Genomic DNA, 22,607 nt, shown 5'->3' on the forward strand with positions numbered 1-22,607 from the left:
CTCTCTCTCTCTCTCTCTCCTAGAAATAAATAAAACATTAACAAAAAAAAATTTAAAAGAGATGAATAGAAAGTCAGTCTCACACTAGAATTCAGACTTCTTTTCCTATGAAAGAATAAAAGACCTATATTTCTCTTTAGCCAGGCCACGAAAGGAAAACCCCATTCTTTTTGAGCAACAAAAAGGAAAAACTTTTAACAGTTGCACACACCTTGAGACAATAATATTTGATGCAATATCATACCTACCACAATCAGTCCCAACTTTTACTAGCTCCAAACTTCAGAAGAAAGCACTGAAATGGGAGTCAGGAGACTGTTTCAAATCTCAACTCTCCCCTTTCCTGACCTCTCTAACCTTCCATTATCTCCACTGCTTAAATGAGGGAGCAAATTTAAAACCTCTCAAAAGACTCTTCAAAAACTACAGATCCTAACCTGTTCCAACCGTAATTACACCGCTTTCCGAAGGAGGCTTGCCTTCACAGGAGCTGTCAGATAAAATACTGGCTGCCAGGGGCTCTCCAAATTCTAGGACCTTTTAAAACTCAAAATCCCAGGAGGGAAAAGAAGAGAAGAGAAGAGAAGAGAAGAGAAGAGAAGAGAAGAGAAGAGAAGAGAAGAGAAGAGAAGAGAAGAGAAGAGAAGGTGGTGAAGGTTAAGGTGAAGGAGAAGAGAAGAAAGACAAAGAGATATATTCCTAACAGAAATAACTTTAAATTCTGTAATTATTTATAATATAAGTACCACAGAGCTAATACTGTGGTATTACTTAACTTCAGTTTAAAATACTGAAATTCTTGGGGCACCTGGGTGGCTCAGTCGGTTAAGCGTCTGACTTCAGCTCAGGTCATGATCTCACGGTTCATGGGTTCAAGCCCCGTGTTGGGCTCTGTGCTGACAGCTAGCTCAGAGCCTGAAGCCTGCTTCAGATTCTGTGTCTCCCTCTCTTTCTGACCCTCCCCTGCTCATGCCGCCTCTCTCTCTCTGTATCTCTCTCTCTCTCAGAAATAAATAAAACATTTAAAAAACTAAAATACTGAAATTGTTACTTTAAATATTAGAACTATTAAAAACTTTAATTTGAGAAGTTGTAAACTCAAGATTTTACCTTAAGATGGGGTTGCACAGCTAAACACTGAGCAGTCACAAGATCTTAGTCAATTACCTCACCCCTATGATTTTCTGGGCTATTTACTTGTAAAAGCTACCAGTACCAACCAGATTCTCTTCACTGATAGATATGGCAGTGACTTTCTCAAGGTCATAGTCAGGAGGCAATAACAGCTGCAATTTAGGGTTTTAAACCTGGTAACCTGTTTGAGATTACAATCTTGATTTAGACCAGTATGACCAAAATGGAACACTTAAATTTGTTTACAGAAGAAGGAAAAAAGAAGTCTAGGACATCAAATTCCTCACTGTGGCATTTATCCTAATAAATAAACTGGAACAACCATTTGTGCAAACACAGAAATCAAGCAACAAAATGCAAAATGAAAGGATTTAACTTATTCTAATTGCATGCAGTTTTCCCACAAAACATATCATTTTAAACTAGGTCCCTTTCCTAATATACTGCCCACCCCAATTAAATTTAATAAACTGAAAAGCAAATGACCAAAATTTCCGTGTCCCCCGTCCCCACCCTAGAAGCTTATTGGGCATGGTTTCCTTGAATGTTATGAGTGTAGTATGAAATATTTAAACCAATGACTAAAATTTTCCATAAAAGCCCATCCAAAGTCTAAAAAGCTTTACCACTCAGAAACAGATTCATCTCCAGACATTTAGAAGATTTACTATTCCACTTACGACACTCTGGTTTTTTTTACATTTAATATTTAGGTAGGAGGTGGTAAAGGGGGAGAAGGAGGGTGTAATTAGTTTTGCTTGTAAAACGTTCATCACTGTTGTAGTGCCAACTGAGCTATACAGCCTATTGGGGGTCTAATAGATTTCAGGGTATTATAGTTTGAGTAATAGAGGTGGGGGTTGTGGTGGAAATCAATAAATGGCTACTACTTCTTTGCACAGACCCATATGGAAGTAATCAAGCGCAAGGGTGGCAGCTGGGGCCAATAACAGTCACCTGCAGTTGAGGGACATGGGGGTTTCAGATGGGTTTTTAATGCTAATTTCCTACAGAAACAATGAGCTAGAAAGAGCAGAGTAACAGACGAGGCCGGATGAAGAGAGACCAGCCAGAACAATGGCTGCACCTGGTGCTGGGAGCAGAGGGACAGAGCGGCACGCGCCCGCCGGCAGCAGAGGGCACATCTGTCACCCTCCAAGCGGCCCATCCCCCAGCTCTTCCAGCAGAGTAAGTAACGCAAGGTCCCTAAACATTAACAGCTTGCCACACAGCAACAGGTTTGAGTTTTTAAGGCTGCTGCATTCTCTACACGCACCCTTCTCCCATGACGAAGAATTAGTTAAGGAAGCAGGGTTGGTTCCCCATCAGTCTGAAGAGAGACTTACTGAAAATACACAAAAAACACATTTTAACTAAGTCTCTTGTTTACTTTGATGTCTAAGGGGGACTAAAGAAAAATCATATGGAAAGATAATCTTATTCAGTATTCATGAAGCATCAGGCTTATTACTTTCTAATTTAATTCTAAATTTAATTATTGTTAATTCACAATAACATCTATTTTTACCTGTTTTACAGGTGAGGAAATTAGGGCTTAGAGGTAAGGATTAAATCAGCTCATGGCTACACAGCCTAATGCCAAAGTCTATATACAATCTTTTCACTGCCTTTCCTCCACCAGTCCTAACTACCACAACCAAATGAAAATACATATTGTATTTACTCAGAACTCCAGCTATGAGAAGTGCAGACACATGTACATATGTATTCTATACAGACTTGCATCCCACCTTGCCAGGCAGGCACCTCCAACAAGCAGCTCAGGATTGAATAATAGCAGGATTTCCAGTAGTTGCTTTAAACAAAGCACAAGTTGCTTTTGCAGGTTTAGGCATGCTTTAGAAAAGTAACTCCATACGCATTTTAAGTTTCCCAGCATAAATGTGATGCCATATAAGTCTTAAAAGTTAAACATTGTTTGGGAAAGCCCATCAACCAGTGAAAATATAAAAGCCAGTTACAGTGGGCTGTTCTTCTGCAAGATACAGTCATTACTAATTCCTGTATTTATTGACTTCAACTTGGAGGGAAAATAAACCCATACAGTCCAGAGTAGAAATGTTTTAAATTAGATCCTCCTGGGGGCACCTGAGTGGCTCAGTCAGTTGAACGTCCAAATTCAGCTCAACTCATGATCTTGTGGTTTGTAGGTTCAAGCCCCACAGTAGGCTCTGCACTGACAGCTCAGCTCAGAGCCTAGAGCTTGCATCAGAGTCTGTCTCCCTCTCTCTGTGCCCTTCCCCCACTCACACTCTGTCTCTCTCAAAAATAAACATTAAAAAGAAATTTTAAATTAGACCTTCCTGGTTTAAAAAGGGGGTGGGACATATGTGTATATCTATCTATAGATAGACAGAGACACAGGTATAGGTATAGATATAGCCAGATGAGTATCTCAGAACCATGCAATTACTTTTGGATTTGGAAAGATAACAACAGCCAGGCATAATGGAAACAGTAGTAGAAATTAACACTGTGTAGCCATGCATTTGACAAAGTCTTGTTTAAGGCACTGGGGTCTAATGGAAAATGAACTTTTCCATCCACCCACCAAGCTTCTTTGAACAAGAAGTCTAAATGCTTCTGTCCTAAGTTCTGATTAAATACTGTGCCTTGTGAAGGTTCCCTGATTGCCTAAGTTCATTTTCAGGATTTACCCACTTTTGTGCATTCATGTACATTTTATCTCCTCTACGTGACTTTTTTTTTTTTTTTTTTTAATCCAAAAGTACAGTTTCCATCCACCCACCAAGCTTCTTTGAACAAGAAGTCTAAATGCTTCTGTCCTAAGTTCTGATTAAATACTGTGCCTTGTGAAGGTTCCCTGATTGCCTAAGTTCATTTTCAGGATTTACCCACTTTTGTGCATTCATGTACATTTTATCTCCTCTACGTGACTTTTTTTTTTTTTTTTTTTAATCCTTTACCATACCATCACATATGACAGTCAAAAAATGTTTGTAGGGGCACTTGGTTCAGTCGGTTAAGTATCAGACTTCAGTTCAGGTCATGATCCCACAGTTCATGGGTTCAAGCTCCACATCGGGCTTATTGCTGTCAGTGTGGAGGCTGCTTGGGATCCTCTGTCCTCTTTCTCTGCCCTTCCCCTGCTTGGTCTCTCTTAAAAAGAAATAAACGTTAAAAAAATTTTTTTAAAGAAAAAAAAAGTTTGTAAAATGAATGTCCTGGAAACTCAGAAGACAATTCCAGTCCAAGCTCAACCAACAAGTAGGGTAATTAAACTCTAGGCCAAGTAGGGCGCCTGGGTGGCTTAGTCGGTTAAGCGTCCGACTTTCACTTAGGTCATGATCTCGCGGTTTGTGGGTTCGGGCCCCGCGTCGGGCTCTGTGCTGACTGCCAGCTCAGAGCCTGAAGTCTGTGACTCCCTCTCTCTCTGACCCTCCCCTGCTCACGCTGTCTCTCTCTCTCCTAGAAATAAATAAATAAAAAAACCCCTCTAGGCCAAGTAGACTTTTTACAACTCTACCACCCTTCCATCAATTTTCCTTATCTATAAAATAATGCATTTGTGATTAGATTGTCCTCAAGATCCTCTTCAATTCTAACATTTTTTACAGGTCATCACTGGGGACTTATGAGCACTTCTAGTGTGGCCTTAAAATAACCTCCAATGAACTGGCTCAACCAATCTTTCAGATTCACTTAAATACTTCCGGTTGTATATAAGAGATGTTCATACAAACTCAAAGGCATCCGTCCTTGGTATTCCAAAGATGCAATTTAAATGTTATTATCCTCATTATATAACTTCAGTCCAACATTGCCCCTTGATATGAAAAAAAGCCTTGGTTGGGTCATTCCTGGAAGCTGAGTTTCTTTTCACAGCAGTAAAGCTTCTCACGATGCTTTTTCATGACCTTCAGAAAGTACTATGATTTTCTTTAGTATTCAATTCAAAGATAATCTTGGTTACTACCTCAGTAACAAGCAACTACTCTCCTGAACTGTGTGGGTTTTACAAGTGCTTTTAATTAACCACCTCTACCTGCAGTCATTGGATCTCCACATATTATAATGTGTATCATTTATCATTTTTTAAGGCTTCTTGAAACTTTAGCATCAAAAGTATTCCAAGCATTGACATATGGCAATATGGAAATCTCTTTGGTAAGTCCTTCATAGTAGACCCAGCCTATGCTCCACATTAGCAGTGAGTATTCTCCCCACTCAAGTGAGGAGCACACACCCAGGTGTACTCACTGAAGGAATATCATATAAATTCCATATATCCTCTCAAATATTTTTTTATTTATTATTTTTGAGACAGAGAGAAACAGAGTATGAGTTGGGGAGGGGCAGAGAGAGAGGGAGACAGAATTTGAAGCAGGCTCCAGGCTCTGAACTGTCAGCACAGAGCCTGATGCAGGGCTTGAACTCCGGAATGAATGGTGAGATCATGACCTGAGCCGAAGTTGGAAGCTTAACCGACTGAACCACCTAGGCACTGCATCTTCTCAAATACTTAGACAAGTCCCTCAAGATGGTGAACACCTCACCTATCAAAGCAGAAACTCAAATATTCTTTTTTTAAAAAATGTTTATCTGTATTTGAGAGACACAGCACAAATGGGGGAGGAGCAGAGAGAAACAGAGACAGAATTCAAAGCAGGCTTCAGGCTCTGAGCTGTCAGCACAGAGCCTGACATAGGGCACGAACCCATGAGCCATGAGCTGAACGGAAGTTGGATGCTCACTGACTGAGCCTCCAAGGTACCCCAAAGCTTGACTATTCTTACTAAATCATTAGCCAATCTGGTAAAAACTTATAAAAAGATTCCTAATTTAAAAAGTCTCCCCCACCTCAAGAAATGTGACTGTAAAATTGAAAGAAAAAACTGAATTGTACCATCCTTTTAAAATAATTACCCAATTGACATAAGTGAACGTTGAAGAAATTTAAGAAATAAATGTATTTTCTGAAGTCCCGATTTGAGAATTCATAGAATTTTCAACAATAAAAAATGCAATTTGAACACTGTTATAACAAAGCAATATAATTCAGTATCTCACTCCTGTTGACTTTTTTGGAAGTTCTATTCTGATATAACAGGCTTATTTACATTACAATACTTAAAATGCTTTCCAAATCATTTATAGTCATAGCAAGGCTTTAAAAAGAAAGCATATAACATTTATAACAGATACAGATGATCTGGGAGGTAGGTACAGTGAGAAGAAGACATCCTAAAAACTAGAGTTCTAAGCAAGATGCATTCTTAGCCTGAGAGTTTGAAGTTAAAGATGCAAAGGTTAACGGGGCAACTGGCTGGCTCAATAGGTGTAGCACGTGACTCGTGATCTCGGGGTTGTGAGCCCAAGCCCCACGTTGGGTGTGGAGACTACTTAAAAATAAAATCTTAAAAAAAAAAAAGGCAAAGGGTTTATGAACCAATCACAGCAAAATAATGAATATCTGGAAACTTCTGAAACTAACTTGAATGCCTTCGATGTACCAAATTTACCCAATAATGACAACAGGCAGGAACTGCACAAAATAGAGGCTCAAAGAGAGTAAGTAGCTTGCTGGAGATCAGAAACCTAGTGAAAAATGGCTATTTAGCACGTGTAACTCCCAAACCCATGCTCTTCCCTTAGCTCTCTGCATTTGGATGCCTGGAAGACATGCATACAATGTACAGAAATAGCAAAAAGCTAAATTATGCTTCACAAATAACAAGGATTATAGAATACAGTAGCTATGTACATGTGAATTTTATGACAAAACTACTCCAAACTCACAATTCAAGTCAGATTTGTGATGTTACTTGTTTATTTTGTACGTAGGAAGTAAAGAGAAGAAATCAGCATGGGATAAAATGTAATAAAGAAAAAAAGCCAAATACATTACAATCAAAAGATGCTGTTTGTTTTTCTGTAATTCTCTTTTAGTTATAAGTTACCTGAATACAATAAAATTAAATCTGACAATAAGGAAGAGTATTTTATGAGCCATCTTTTTAACACTGCCTATTTGTATTATGCATACGAAGGGAGAAAAATTTCCCTCAACGTATCACAGACTCTATGTGGAATACTTGACAGAAATATTTGTGAGACTACTTTCCTAGCCATAGAATTCATGTTACATCTGATTCAAGTTTCCATTCAAAATAAGCAAGGAATTCAAATATAAAGGTGGCAACTGAAAAATGATACAGAAATATGAGTAAAATGAAGCATCAAATCAATACTGAGTAGCTAAAGGCTTAACTCATACCAAATATAAAAAATTTCATGACATTAATCTGAAATAAATAAAAAGCTTTGAAAGGCAGAGAATTGCCCACATTAGCCCCTAAAAGTAAATTAAAATGTACTTACCCCAAATGCCCAGGTTATAATAATCCAGATTCTTAAGATACCAAATTTATTCAAAATAAATATAAAAAAGGTCTTCTTTTCCTCCTCCTAATCTTCAAAGCCCAATCTGAGACCAGCCTTCCTCCTTCTTTCATTAGCTGGACATGTGTCAGCTCTCTCACATCTGCGATTTCTCACTGACTAGAGCTGCCTGTCCCATTCCAGGGAAACACAGATGGATCCCAGATGGGAAGGTCCTGCCAAACAGACCAGCTCTTCACCTTGCCAGAATCCCCAGATACAGTCTCTCTGTCTCTCTCTTTTTCTCCCTCCCTCCCGCTCCCTCTCCCTCCACTATCCTTCCAACCCTCCCTGTTACTAGGGCTCTTTGCCAGCTGATGTCACTAAGTACACACCTCCCAGTGGCTCCTGGCCAATCTGACATTAACTTGTTAAATACGTGTAATTTGTTTATGGCTGACAATAACAGCAAGGATATTGTGCAAAACCTATCTGTGCAAGTCCCTCGTGGAATAACATGTAGACACACACATACATACACAGACTCATATTTTTGGGAACATTCAAATGCTTAACAATTACTATTTAAAGTCCTACATATTGTCTGGTTTCTGCTATTGTTTAATAGCTTCTGCTCTTTGAGCCAGTTTTAAAACCCTACTTATAACACATTCCTTCTTAAAATGAATGATTAAAACTCTGCTTTGAACATGCAATTGGATAACAAAATGTAAGGTTGCAAATTAATCTGGGGAATATAAACAGCAATGTATGTAAATGATTCACACAAGCTGCCTCTCAGATCCAGACTTGGTAGCACTGCAAAACTGGCACGTGATTAAAATAAGACAATGCAGGCAACATGGTTCTGATGCTGTAAAGATTATAAATGAAAGATGGGGACACAATGCAAAAATGCTTTTAAAACAAGGCAAATATGAATGTGAAAAATAACAATGTTTGGCATTAAAGAAACTGCTAATGCAAGTCTCAACAATGAAAAGCCAAACTAAATAACATTTTTAGAAATAAAACAATGAGAACCCAGAGAGAAGGACTGAGCTGCTCAAGGTCAGTTTAATCACTTAATACCTTCAAATACCTAGTATATAATAGCTGCTCAATTTCTAGGAAATGAAAATTGATACTGTACTATAGTTCAACTATAGTTACCACTAGGGTATAAACTGGGTGAAGGGTCTACTGGACCTCCCTGTACATTTTTTTTTTTGCAACTTCCTACAAATCCATACTTAAAAATAAAAAGTTTTAAGGGGTGGAGGGGTGGAGGTAACTCGGCTGCTTCCTGGGTCACTTTACGTGGACACATATCCTGTACTAAAAATCTCCATGAACACAGATTAGGAATGAAAGATCCTCCACACACATAATCAAACAGGTGTGGCTATAATTCTCTAACTCTTAATCTTCAAACATACTTCAGATAGCTGGAATCTGTAAACAATTTTTCTGTCATGGCAATTGTTGGCAAACAGGAAGAAAGACTATTTCTGTCAAGAGTAATTTACTGACTAGGTTTTGGGTCTTTAGTTCATCCCAGTGGTGATAGTAATAATAGCAACAGCAGTGGGCTAAGTGCTTACCAATAATGCTAAATATCAGAAACTGTTCTAATTGTCAGAATCTTTACAAAAGCCCTAGATTACTGGGCCTCAATGGTAGGTGTTATCATTATCTCAATGCTATAGCTAAGGAAAGTATGGCACAAAAAGAGTTAAATAACTTAGTTATTTAACCCCCACCAGGTGGTCTGGATCCAAACCCAGAGCACTACACTCTACTTTTTAGTAGGATAATGAATCAAAGGATGCTACTGGCTATCCTGGATCACTGGTTCTGGGAGAAACCAGCCACCGTATCCTGAAGACACTCATGCAGCCCTAAGTTAAAGAGGTCCATATGGTAAGGAACTGAAATCTCTTGCCAATGCCAGCATCAACTTGCTCACACACCTAGCCACTACCACCCAGCTAAATTGTCTAGGAATTCTGGCCCATAGGAACTACAGGAGTGTAAATATTTACTGTTGTTTAAAAAGAAAAGAAAAGAAAAAAGATGGTTCTCTTGCTTCTAGCACCAGATTATGGCCTTTAAATACCATTTGCACACTATAAGGAAGCCAGGCTCTTTAGAAAAATAGTTGACTCCAGGTATGGGGCAGGAAACGTACAAAACTCATCATATCAGAAAGCAATTAAGCTACCAAAGACTTCTGGAATTGTGTCCATGGGACTCAGGAGCCAACTTGAAAAGGCTCCCACTAGGGTGCCTGGGTGGCTCAGTCAGTTAAGCATCTGACTTCGGCTTAGGTCATGATCACATGGTTCGTGCATTCGAGCCCCATGTTGGGCTCTGTGCTGACAGCTAGCTCAGAGCCTGGAGCCTGCTTCAGATTCTGTATCTCCCTCTCTGTCTGACCCTTCCCTGCTCACACTGTCTCTCTTTCTCTCTCAGAAATAAAACATTAAAAAGAAAAGGTTCCCACTAAGATGGGATAATTTGAGGATCAATAAAAAATAATAATTGCAATGGATCAAAATACAGCAAAATGTCTGATTTCATGAGTTTATAATGGTGCTTATAAAAAAAACTAACTGATCACTTTTTGGAGGATACTAGAGAACCAATTCATTATTCTGAAACTTGTGAATTGAGCATTTTACCTAACTTTCTAATATGAACTGTACCTCTAGGTAAATACATAGTTGGTGAAAACTAAACCCTATTGAAATAATCCAAGTAAAAGGAAAAATTCTATATTTGCAAAATCATTTTGCTAATCTCTAAAGAAAAACATTAATCTAGGTCATAATCAATTCCCACAAATACGAGAGGAGAAATATATGGACATTGATGTGCCTAGTGGAAGTATACCACTTATGAAGCATTTTTTATAAAAAAGGTAAATCTGAGTCTGATTGAGCCTCTACATCTAATACCCATTTACAGAACACTGAGGGGACATAGCAACGTGTTAATGACAGCATGGGAATGCAATTAGGAAAATCCAAAATGTGAGAAAATCTACAGTGCAAACCCAGATTTGTAAGGGAAAAAAAGCGAAGTGGGGGAAGGAAGGTGGAGTAGAAGCTATACATTAGAAAAGACTTAAAATGCAATGTGTGAACATCATTTGGATTCCGATTTGAACAAACCAACTGTAAAAAAATAACCTGAGATAACTGGGAAAAATTTTAAACTCATTAGATATTTAATTATATTAAGGAATTACTTAAAACTTCTTTTAGCTATAATAGTAGATTTGCTACATTTTAAAGAAAAGTCTTTATCTTTTAAGAGATACATACAGAAATGTTTACTGATAGGTTTATACGTGGTCTAGGATTTCAAGAGGAGCCAAAAGCACATGAGGGTCCATTTTAAGAACAGTTTGATATTTCCACAATGCAAAGTTAAAAAAAAAAAAAAAGCAGTATGCCAAATTATGGGTGAGGTTGGCAGATGGATGGGACAATTTTTTTAAAGTAACTCAGACAAAAGGAATTAAAGTCTGACACGAGGTTTAATGTGGTACCAAAATATTCATTTACCTCACGGACCACATCATGAGTTGATACACCATCAATTTTTTCTAATGTTTATTTTTGAGAGAGAGAATGAGCGAGCAGGGGAGGGCCGGGGGCGGGGGGGACAGAGGATCTAAATCTAGCTCTGTGCTGACAGCCCCAAGCCTGATGCAAGACTCAAACTCACAAATTGTGAGATCATGATCTGAGCTGAAGTCAGATCTATAGGCTCTACAAACTGAGCCACCCAGGTGCACTGATACACCATCAACTTTTAAAAATAAAAGATGAGGGGCACCTGGCTGGCTCAGCTTGTAGAGCCTCCATCTCTTGATCTCAGGGTTGTGAGTTCAAGCCCCACACTGGTATGGAGTCTATTAGAAAAAATAAAACAAACAAATAAAAATAAAAGATGAAAAGCCAATGGTGCAATATATCCAGAATAATAAATGCAACTGCTATGTTGATTGCTTTACAACAGAATTTGTAAAGGGGTTAATTTTTTTAAAAAATGTTTAACGTCCTCCTATAATAAAACTGGGATATACCTAGGGTATTGACTTTTTAAATATTTATTTATATTTCTACATTAAAAGTATACATAAAGGGGCGCCTGGATGGCTCAGTCAGTTGAGCGTCTGCCTCTTGATTTCAGCTCACGTCACGATACGCACAGTTCATGGGATCGAGCCATGTGTCAGATTCTGCGCTGAGAACCTGGAGCCTGCTTGGGATTCTCTCTTTCCCTCTCTCTCTGCACCTCCCTCACCTTTCAAAATAAATAAACACTTTAAAAAAAAATACACAGAACCACAAACACATTCCTACACTTCCTAGCTGTGTGCTGAGTCTGTCTGAAAGCAATGACACTTTGTTGCAATGAAAACATATTATATCCAGATTTTGATTTCTAAGTTCCATTTTCTAGTAAACACCAGCAGCTCCTTGGAGAAATGGTTGATACTCAATGAGGCAGAGAAAGTACAAGATAAGCACTTAACAACTTGTCTAAGAAAGTAAAGGACAACTCAGAAATGATGGAGATATGTCAAAAAGACACTGAAGCCAGTTAGAAGGAGCTACTATGGTCAACTGTGGGACAGTTTGAGCATCACAAGAAATAACAGTAATGGAATGAAGCATAACATGTAAACTAAAAACTGAATTTTTAAAAATAAATCAAGGGGTGCTTAGGTGGCTCAGTTGGTTGGGTTTCCAACTCTTGATTTTGGCTCAGGTCATGATCTCAAAATTGGGAAGTTCAAACCCTGCATCAGAGCTCCCTGCTGAGCTTGGAGCATGCTTTGGATTCTCTCTCTCTCTTTCTGCCCCTCCCTTGCTCATGCTCTCTTTCAAATTAAATAAATATTTTAAAAATAACCCTTAGGGAGAGTTTATAAAAATACATAATGAGTTTTCAGGTCCAACAAAAAGAGTATTTACAGCATTGAGATGATTATTTACAGGGCACCTGGGTGGCTCATTTGGTTAGGTGCCCAACTCTTGATTCAAGCTCAAGCCATGATCTCATGCTTCAGTTTAAGCCCCACATAGAGCTCCATGCTGTGAGTGTGGAGCCTGCTTAGAATTCTCTCTCTCTCTCTCCCTCCCCCTATCTCTCTGCCCCTCTCCCACTTACTCTCTCAAAATAAATAAACTTTTTAAAAGTTCAAAAAATAATAATAATAAAGAGATGATTATTTATAGCAGAGATCAGCAACCTATAGCCTGCTTACTGTTTTGGTAAATAAAGTTTTACTGGAATAAGACTGTGCCCATTGCTTTACATACTGTCTTTCTGTAACTGCTTTCCCATGACAAGAGCAGTTGGGATTGAATCATGCAGCCCACAAAACCAAAAATGTTTACTATCTGGCCCTATGTTGAACTCTAATTTACACCAACAGGGTAGCTTTAGAAAGACTCAAACACCTATTGTGGGCCAGGCATTATTCTAAGCATTGGATATATAACTGAATAAAAATATTGTCACTGCCCACAGGTAGCCCTCAAGTCTGTTGGAGAGAAAAAAAACTAATTATCATACAAATAAATCTGTAATAAGCAACAAATACTGGAAAAGAAAAAACACAAGGAAATGAAACTATGGGCCTCACATCAAGGAGTACAGGAAAGGTTATGGAAGGGTATGTTATATAGGAGTACATTTGGATGAAGTGAAATTTAAAAGAAAACTGAACTAGGGTTTATTTGTTTGTTTGTTTTTTAAGGAGATGAACAGTATTTCTGGCCAAGGTAACAGAATGTCTGGGAAGTGGCATGGCTAGAGTAAGGAACTAGAAGGAGTATATGCCTAAACAGCATTAAACCTGTAGAAGGAAGATGAAGGAGAGTGACAAGCAAAAGGACAGACCACACAGAACACTGTCGAGGGGGAGCAGGCAGACAACATACACCAATTTGTCTCAGTTTCTACATGTCAGATAATCTTGCAAACTCCTCCAGGGTCAAAGATTGTCTCACTCACCTTTCAGTTCCAAAGGGCCTGATAACAAATGTTTAAAATGTCAAATATACAGCTTATCAGAAAATGAAGTGTCTTCCTTTTTAGGTCATTTACAGCAACCATTTTAAGAGACACTGATTTTCTCTCATCATCTAACAGAAAGAGCACGTGTTCAGATTCAGCTATAAATGAATTATCTAAATCATTAACCCGTTCACATCTATCAAATCAGAGGTTAGGACAAGGTGTTATAACAGGTCCCCTACAGCTCTGTTTCTTTCTTGCTTAAACTTGTTTCTTTGTCTTATTTAAACTGATTGACCATGTGCTGTAGTAATATCATTAAGTTAAATAATCTGAAAATAAAAGAGGTCTGAGGCTCTCCAGAAATAAGGTATGCTAACTTTCCAATTTATGTGACAACATATAGATTTCTATTTTATTATTAAGAACTTCATAATTCGCTGATTATTGCTTTACACACTTCACATTACAAAGCTTGGAAGAATTCTGCATCAACTTAAAAAAATTGAAAAGCAATCAAATTCACAAGTGATCTTGAAAACAAAACTGAAAAACAATTCTCTTGATGTCTGAGTCATCAGAGGTTATGGGACACAAGTCAGAATGCAGCAGCTGTGGGTCATCACTTAAAATCAAGAATTCAATTTAATTGTGATAGCAGATTTTTAAAAGTTGATGAATCAGAAACACAACAAATCAATGAAGACGAAATTTTAATTTGCTGGAATAAATCAACACATAACCCTATATTCTAAGGTATAAGGGATCACTTCCAGTTACTCTACCCAAACCAGACTACTAACCAATTTCCTTCACTATGTACTCTTCTGTTAAATAAGCTCTTCTCTATACGTTTGGAAAACTACTAATCTTTAAAGACTTATCTCAAGGGTTTTCTTTTCAGGGGAGATGATTTCCAAAGCAACAAGCGGAGCTGATAGTCACCCCACCTAGTGCTATCCGAGAAGCTGAACATTATATAACACCACATTGGTACTTAGGATTTTCAGTTATTGGTTGACCTGAGTCTCCATTACTATTCTTGATCGAAATATTCAGTGCTTATCTGTTAGATAAAGTAAAAGATCCCATTTGTTTAAAACACAAATTCAACAGGATCAAATCACAGAATATTAGCTTTAGAAAGAACTGAATCTAGCTTTTTTTTTAATTAAAATAAGGCAGAGAGAGAATAAGTTCTGAAATAATTTAATTAAGATTCCTATAGTCATGGTGTATTCAAACCAAACTATATTCTCTTTACGAATTTTTATGGGAGAGCTACTGGTTTTTGAAATGGCAAAACATTTTTTAATAATTTTAAGACTGCTTTGCTAACAACTATTAAACATTATTAGCCCTGTACTGGTTTTCCTATACACTGTGACCATTTTTGCTGCCCCAGCTCTGTCTCAAATAAGATATGATTCATCCTAAGGGCATAATCCCATTTGCAAAGAGTATGTAGAGCATTACGCGTGCATTAGGTATTAGGTATTAGGAGCTACAGCTCTTACTATGTTTCAGAAAGCTTTATGTGAAGAGCAAAAGTGGATGTCCAAGTTCTTATAAGATTTTAAGTTAGGTATTTCTTGAACTCTATAAACTTAAAAGCAAATAAGGTTGGTATCTTTTTTTTTTTAATTTTTTAATGTTTTATTTCTGAGAGAGAGAGAGAGAGAGAGAGAGAGAGAGAAGACAGCGTGAGCAGGCGAGAGTCAGAGAGAGCGGGAGATACAGAATCTGAAGCAGGCTCCAGGCTCTGAGCTGGCTGTCAGCACAGAACCCGACGTGGGGCTCGAACCCATGAACCACGAGATCGTGACCTGAGCCAAAGTCGGCTGCTTAACCGACTGAGCCACCCAGGAGACCCAAGGTTGGTATCTTTGATGTGCCTAAGATCACAAGAACCCTAAATAACAAAGCCAGTGTTCTATGTTCTGCTCGCCCCACGCTCTCAAACACCTAAACCAAATAAGATGAAAGCAGCAGCCATCTAAGTGAATGCCATCTACAGGACCATTCTGGAGTGGGGGAAGAAAAAAAAATTTCTAAATAAGAGTTTTATTGAGGTATAATATATATGCTATAAAATTCACCGGTTTTGTTTTGTTTTTTAGAGACAGCGAGCACGCAAGCTGGGGAGAGGGGCAGATGGAGAGAGAGAAAAAGAATCTTGAGCAGGCCTCACACGGGGCTTGATCTCACAACTGTGAAATCAAAACCACTAAAGAGCTGGGCTATTTAACCAACTGAGCCACCCAACATGCCTCAAAAATCACTTGTTTTAAATGCCCAATTTAATGGTTTCTAGTAAATTTATATAACGATACAATCATCACCACAATCCCATTTTAGAACATTTCCATCACCCCAGAGATCCCTTATGCCTCTTTATAGGAAATCCTATTTACAGCCCACAATACGAGGTAACAACTAATTTAGCCATTCCTGGACATTTCACATAAGTGGAACCATAAAAGATGTTGTCTTTTGTGTCTGAGTGCTTTAATTTACTGTTTCCCAAGTTCATCCATGTTGTAGCATGCATCAATGTTATAGCATGTATCAATATTCTTTTTATCGCTGGGCAGTATTCTACTGATGGATATTCCACACTCTATCGCAGGGCTGATGGACATTTGGATTGTTTCCATTTTTGGTTATTGAATAACACTGCTGGGTACAATCCAGTACAAGTTTAAAATGGTTGTTTTAAACAAGTTTGCCTAATTTTAATCTGTCTTGTGGGGAGAGAATTTGCCAAGCTCCTTATTACCCTACCATCAAGGAAGTCCCACTCTAACCAAACTTATTTAAGTGATCGTTTCTTCTAACTGTTTTGATATTATGCTCCTATCAGTACTTTGTCTGATTTTCATGTCATGTTTAGAAAGATTATAAAACATACACCTACATATGTTCTTCTAGTGTTCTCATGGTTTCATTTTCCTAATTCATTCTTAAGTTGAAATACAATTTGATATATAAAGTTTGTAATTGAAAAACCTAGAATAACTTAGTGAGTATACCTATTGCTGAAACCTATTACCCAGAAGAAACTAAAGTCCAAAGACCATGACAAGTAGGTAAGTGACCCAAATTCCCAGTTTTCAAGATAAAAGCACACCTACAGGTGAGGATTAAAACACACAACAGGTATGTATGTATACAACAGCCAGAATAATCCAGATATACTACTTTACTTATACATTTCCCACTTCATATATTGGGATTTTTTAAAAATATCTTCAGTAAAGCGCTTCTGGTTTTATTAACCAAAGTTAGTAGGAAAATATTCACTTTAGACGGATTTCTACAACTAGTTTTGTCAGAATTCCTTCATTTCAACAGGAGTGCCTATACAGAGTGTTTTATGCACCTAAATTAACTTTCTGCCAAGTAGACTTTTTATTTCCTCTTCTGATAGAACAGGAAAAATGAGACATATGTAAATTTAAGCCATTCAGTATTTGAAGGACACAGTCAACATCTCTGTTGGAGACACAACATAATAAGGTTAATACTTTTGTAAAATAGCTATCGAACATCCAGATAAATATACAATTCATACATCCTGGTAAAAATCCCTATAAATTTTTCAGATCATTGTAATCATTCTCCTGCATTTAACATTAATATTTCACACTTTTAACAAATTATGGCTCTAAAAGAGAGAGGCAATATCAACTTGTTTTTCTTTGCTATTACAAGTGGTAAAATTTAATTGAAAAGAACATATATCCAAACAAGCCTTGGTGAGCTAAAGTAACTTTTTGGAGTAAACAAATTCAAAATACACATCAAGTGTAGTTCCTGAAAATTTCTTTTCCTAATTTAGTTTTTGGAGTATGGCCACTAAGGCCACGTTTCATACCCTGCACTAATTATCCTAATTTTTTAAAAAATAGAAACCATCACAGAAATGCTTGTTCTATTATGATATCATTGCAAATATTCAGGAAAAAGTAAAGTGTCATTCACTAATAGACAAGATGTATTAGCAGTCCTATTAACGTTTTATGTATGAGTAACTATCTCCTCCCTCAGATAAACAATTTAAGAGGCATAAAATTCAGTCTTACTATTTCCCAATTATTATTAAGAGTCTATCACATGGTAGGCATGCACAGAAGGCTTGGCCTTGCAGGACACTTAACAAAACTTCCTCTTACAGTAATGCTTTCATTATTTAAATTGGCACATGGCAGATTATGTTAACAGATTTATTTATTGACTAAGTCTAATCATATTTCCTCAGTTGGCATCAATATATCTACTATTTACGTTTCCTTCAACACTGGATATTTGTTCACAAGTCTTCCATATTTGATTTCTACCACAGAATTTGGGGTTCAAATGAAATTTAGAATTTTTTTATGGTAGATTACAAAGGATAAAGGAATAAAAGAACCCTCAATGAGGACTAAAATCATTTGGTTTGTGAATCCCACTTATAAGCCAAAACATTTTTCTTTATTGCAAGGACATAGAACATTTTTGTAATTAAATGTTCTACAGCACTGAATTAAGATCCAAAGTGATCTAATATTATCTTTCAAAGACTGTTCATGTCATCACCTTTTCTGGCACATGGCTTTTCTATTTTAATGTTTTATAAGTTTTCATTTGATTCAAAGCACAACTCAAGAGACCATTCTTTTTAATAAATAACGTTTCCCAAAATGTAAATGCCTATTATTTCATATAGATTTTGAATTACATTTATTTAAACTGAACAAAAAATATGGAAAATATGGTTAACTTCATTTGTTTGTAGAAGGCAAACCACAAACTGTAAACTTCATGAGAACAGGGACCATGTGTCTCTACCTTACTTCCATTCTATTCATTTATTAGGGCGCCTGGGTGGTTCAGTCGGTTAAGCATCCAACTTCGGCTCAGGTCATGATCTCGCGGTTCGTGGGTTTGAGCCCCTGTCAGGCTCTGTGCTCACAGCTTGTAGCCTGGGACCTGCTTCAGAATCTGTGTCTCCTCTCTCTGCCTGCCCCTCCCCTGCTCGTGCTCTGTCTCTTTCTCTCTCAAAAAAGAAAATAAACATTTAAAAAAAATCTCTTTTTTAATCTGAGAAATCATGGGGCTAAGAGATGCAAAGATAATTAAAATAAAGTCCCTGCCATCAATATGATTGTTATGTAGTAGGGATAAGTGGATATACAGCATTAGATATAGTAATTTGAGACATAAAGTAACAAGTACCAAAAGACAGAGAAAGTCTCTTCCGGCTAAGCAAAGGACAAGAAAGGCTTTGTGGAGAAATGCACCTGTATCCAAGGAAAATGGAAAGAAAACTAAGACAAGGAAAAAAAAAATGGTTTCGTGCAGAGAGCATATCAAAGTGGCAGGGCATCAGCCTAGACTAAAATGTTGGGGCCATTTTGTCCACCACAACAATCAAGCCACTACTGAGCAATGGACAGGAGCAGGAACAAACCTTCAGCCCTAGGAAGGCCTACACCTAAGGAACTGAACTATTTCTTTTCTTTCCGTTCTCAGCTATGTGAATCATTAATTCCAAGTGCCTTCCACATATCCACAGTATAACGTAAGAATGATGACCAGTCAACCTCCAGCCAATGGAGATGGGGCAGCTGTGTGGATTTTCATTCACATTCTAAACAAAAATCATGACTCTAACCTTGGCCTAAACTGCTTCTACTCAATCACTTGTCCTCTCAACAACCTCATAACTCTGCCACCTTTAGTATCCTCAGTGCTGGACCACATTCTGGACTTCAATCCATCACCTAAATTAAAAAATATTAACCAATAAAGAGACATCTGATCACAGGGGGAAGGTGAGGTGTCAGTTGGAGACCAGTTCCAGAACCAAGATCTCTATCCACTGTCCCATAATGCATCTAAAAGTCCAGCTCTCAGCAATCTTCAGGTTGCTTTACTAACATATTAGAGCTAAACGCCAAGAAGTTAGTACCTCCTATTTCCACAACTCTACGGTTACATTTAACATTATATTCTATGTGAATAGCACCCCCTAGAGCACAACTCCAGAATACAATGTGAATGGTGATCAGGACTTACTGGCCAGCCAGCTATATGGCAGTTAGGTGTTTCAACAAGTAATATGGTTGTCAAGATTTTAATAACATACTTTATATTCTAAGCACTAAGGAAAGTTCTAACAGCTTTGAATGACGGCTTTGGATATTTAACACAACAAGTAAAAGTAACCTGTATCGTCTTCTGGTTTAAAGCCCATTATTTTAGAAGAGACCGGGTGGTTCGGTTGGTTTGTGAGAATGGGTCCCATAACCTGGAGCCTGCCTCTCTCCCCCTCTCTCTACCCTTCCCCTGCTAACACAGGGGAACTCTCTCTCTCAAAATAAATATTGTGTGTGTGTGTGTATATATATATATGTTAATTCCTATTCTTTTACAGCTATCTGTTTTTAATAAACTTTTTTCTTTCAACTTATTGCTATGGAGTTTAAGTTTTTTATTTACTTATTTTGAGAGACAAAGAGAGCACACAAGCAGTGGAGAGGGAGGGAGAGAGGGAGAATCCCAAGCAGGCTCCATGTGGTCAGTGCACAGAGTCCCATGTGGGGCTGAAACTCATGAAATTACAAGATTATGACCTAAGCCACTGATGCTCAACTGATTGAATCACCCAGGCACCCCGAATTTTTATTTTAGGTATGCTCTAGGCTCAATGTGGAGCTTATGATCCTTGGGCCCTGAGATTAAGAGTCGTCACATGCTGTAACAACTGAGCCAACCAAGTGCTCCTAAAGCTACCTTTAATCAGATAAAAATATTTCTACCATTTCCATTATATCATATAAAATTCTATTTATTTCTCCCTAAAATTTTAATCTCATCCAAAAGACCAACAAACTTTACAAAGTATTTTGTTGCACTGCTTCTAAATTAGGTGTGAAATCAATTAATTATTCTAGCATCTATGACATATCTGTGCTAGGTTCTTTGAAGAATACAAAGATGTTCAAAAAATTTTTTTTAAAAAGAGGGGGACACCTGGGTGGCTCAATTGGTTGGGCATCTGACTTCAGCTCAGGTCATGGTCTCGCGGTTCATGAATTCGTTCGTGAGTTCGAGCCCTGCGTCGGGCTCTGTGTGGACAGCAGGCTCAGAGCCTGGAGCCTGTTTCAGATTCTGTGTCTCCCTCTCTCTCTGACCCTGCCTGCTCCCACTGTCTCTCTCTTTCTCTCAGAAATAAATAAAACATTTAAAAAAAATTTTTTTTAAAGATATTCAAAGAATCCCTATCCTAAGTTTAGTAAGATGTTAATTCAACAGGGATGTAAAGAATGCAGAGAAAGGGGCGCTTGGGTGGCTTAGCTGTTTGAGCATCTCACTCTTAATGATACCATTTCAGGTCATGATCCCAGGGTCATGGGATCAAACCCTCTATTGGGCTGTGCACTGAGCATGGAGCCTGCTTAAGATACTCTCTCTCTCTCTCTCTCTCTCTGCCTTTCTCTCCTGCTTGTGCACTCTTTGTCTCCAATAAAATAAGATTTTTTAAAAGAATGCAGAGAAAGGAAAAAAAAAAGAATGCAGGGTAATAAGTAACTGAACTAGATTTCACTAATCCTGAAATAGAAGTTAAGAATTCAGAAAACCTGAAAAGCAAAGAGGGTACACTGAGGTAGGGTAACAGCTTAAATGACAGTATAGAAACAAGATAAGCTAGCAAACATTCATTCTCTTAATCAGTGCTCACATTAGTGGCAGGCTAAATATTTACTGACTACCCACACGGTATGATCCAGGCACACAGCTAGCATTAGTATGTTCTTTCTTTTAACCCCACAACATACTGTGAGGAACTTCTCATGTTATTCTATTCCTACAGATTCCTTGGATGAAAGGCCTAAGATTTTAAGAATATTAAGTGGCAAACAGGAATTCAAACCAAATCTCAACTCGCATGTTCACGCACCCCTTATATGCTTTTGGGCGGGGACCAGCCTAGAATACATTGGACTGGTGAACAGAGATGTCAATTATTACCAGGAAGGGAAAGAAAAGATCCCAATGTGGAGGGATAAATATATTAGGACTTCATGTAAGTGATACCTGGAAACTATGATGTGGCCTTCAAAAGAATGAAACCAGTGTGTTCCCAAGGCAACTTTTCACAGCCACTAGGAGAGAAGAATGCTTGGTATTAGACTTGCTGTTAAGTGATTACAAGCAAAAACAAAAGATATAATATGATAATGCCTAGGACCAAGAAGATAACAAGAGGAGAAGGAAAAGGACAGAATTTCTGAAGCAGTGACAACACAGAAAACATTGGTAAGTGTTCATAGCAGCACTCTCAACAACAGCCAAAACATGGAAAGAGCCTAAGTGTCCATCAACGGACAAATGGATCAAGAAGATGTGGTTTATCTATACGATGGAATACTACGTGGCAATAAGAATGAAATCTGGCATGTGTAGCAATGTGGATGGAACTTGAGGGTGTTATGCTGAGCGAAATAAGTCAGGCAGAGAAGGACAGATACCATATGTTTGCACGTATAGGAGGATTAGGAGGAACTTAACGGAGGACCATGGGGGAGAAGAAGGGGGAGATAGTGAGGGAGAGGGAGAGAGGCAAACCATGAGAGACTCTTGAATGCTGAGAACAAACTGAGGACTGATGGGAGTGGGAGGGAGAGGGGGTGATGGGCATGGAGGAGGGCATTTGTGGGGATGAGCACTGGGTGTTATATGGAAACTAACTTGACAATAAACTATTTGTAAAAAAAAAATAAAAAAAAAATAAAAATAGATTACCATATGGAAAAAAGAAAGAAAACATTGGTAAGAAAAATAAGTGATAACTGGGAAGAAGTAAAACTTGGAGCACCTGGCTGGCTCAGTCAATAGAGCATGCAACTCGATCTAGAGGTTGAACCCCAGGTTGGATGTAGAGATATTTTAAAAAAATAAAATAAAACCTGTCTTTACTTATAGACAGTATAGGTAATTCAATGGAATCCTCAAAAAAGCTATTTAAGTGAACTTAGCAAAGGTGCAGGATGTAAGATCAATATACAAAAAACAAGTGTATT

The 22,607-nt window shown here is 37.9% G+C and overlaps 1 protein-coding gene across 3 annotated transcripts in view; it reads right to left on the minus strand.

Annotated features, from left to right (window-relative positions):
• The window catches only part of CBFA2T2 (CBFA2/RUNX1 partner transcriptional co-repressor 2), a 145,415-nt gene that overhangs the window by 84,066 nt on the left and 38,742 nt on the right, over positions 1-22,607 (minus strand). The window lies entirely within an intron of this gene.

The sequence above is a fragment of the Hyaena hyaena genome, unplaced genomic scaffold (genome assembly GCF_003009895.1).
Source record: "Hyaena hyaena isolate Hyena2069 unplaced genomic scaffold, ASM300989v1 scaffold_315, whole genome shotgun sequence".
NCBI lineage: Eukaryota > Metazoa > Chordata > Mammalia > Carnivora > Hyaenidae > Hyaena > Hyaena hyaena.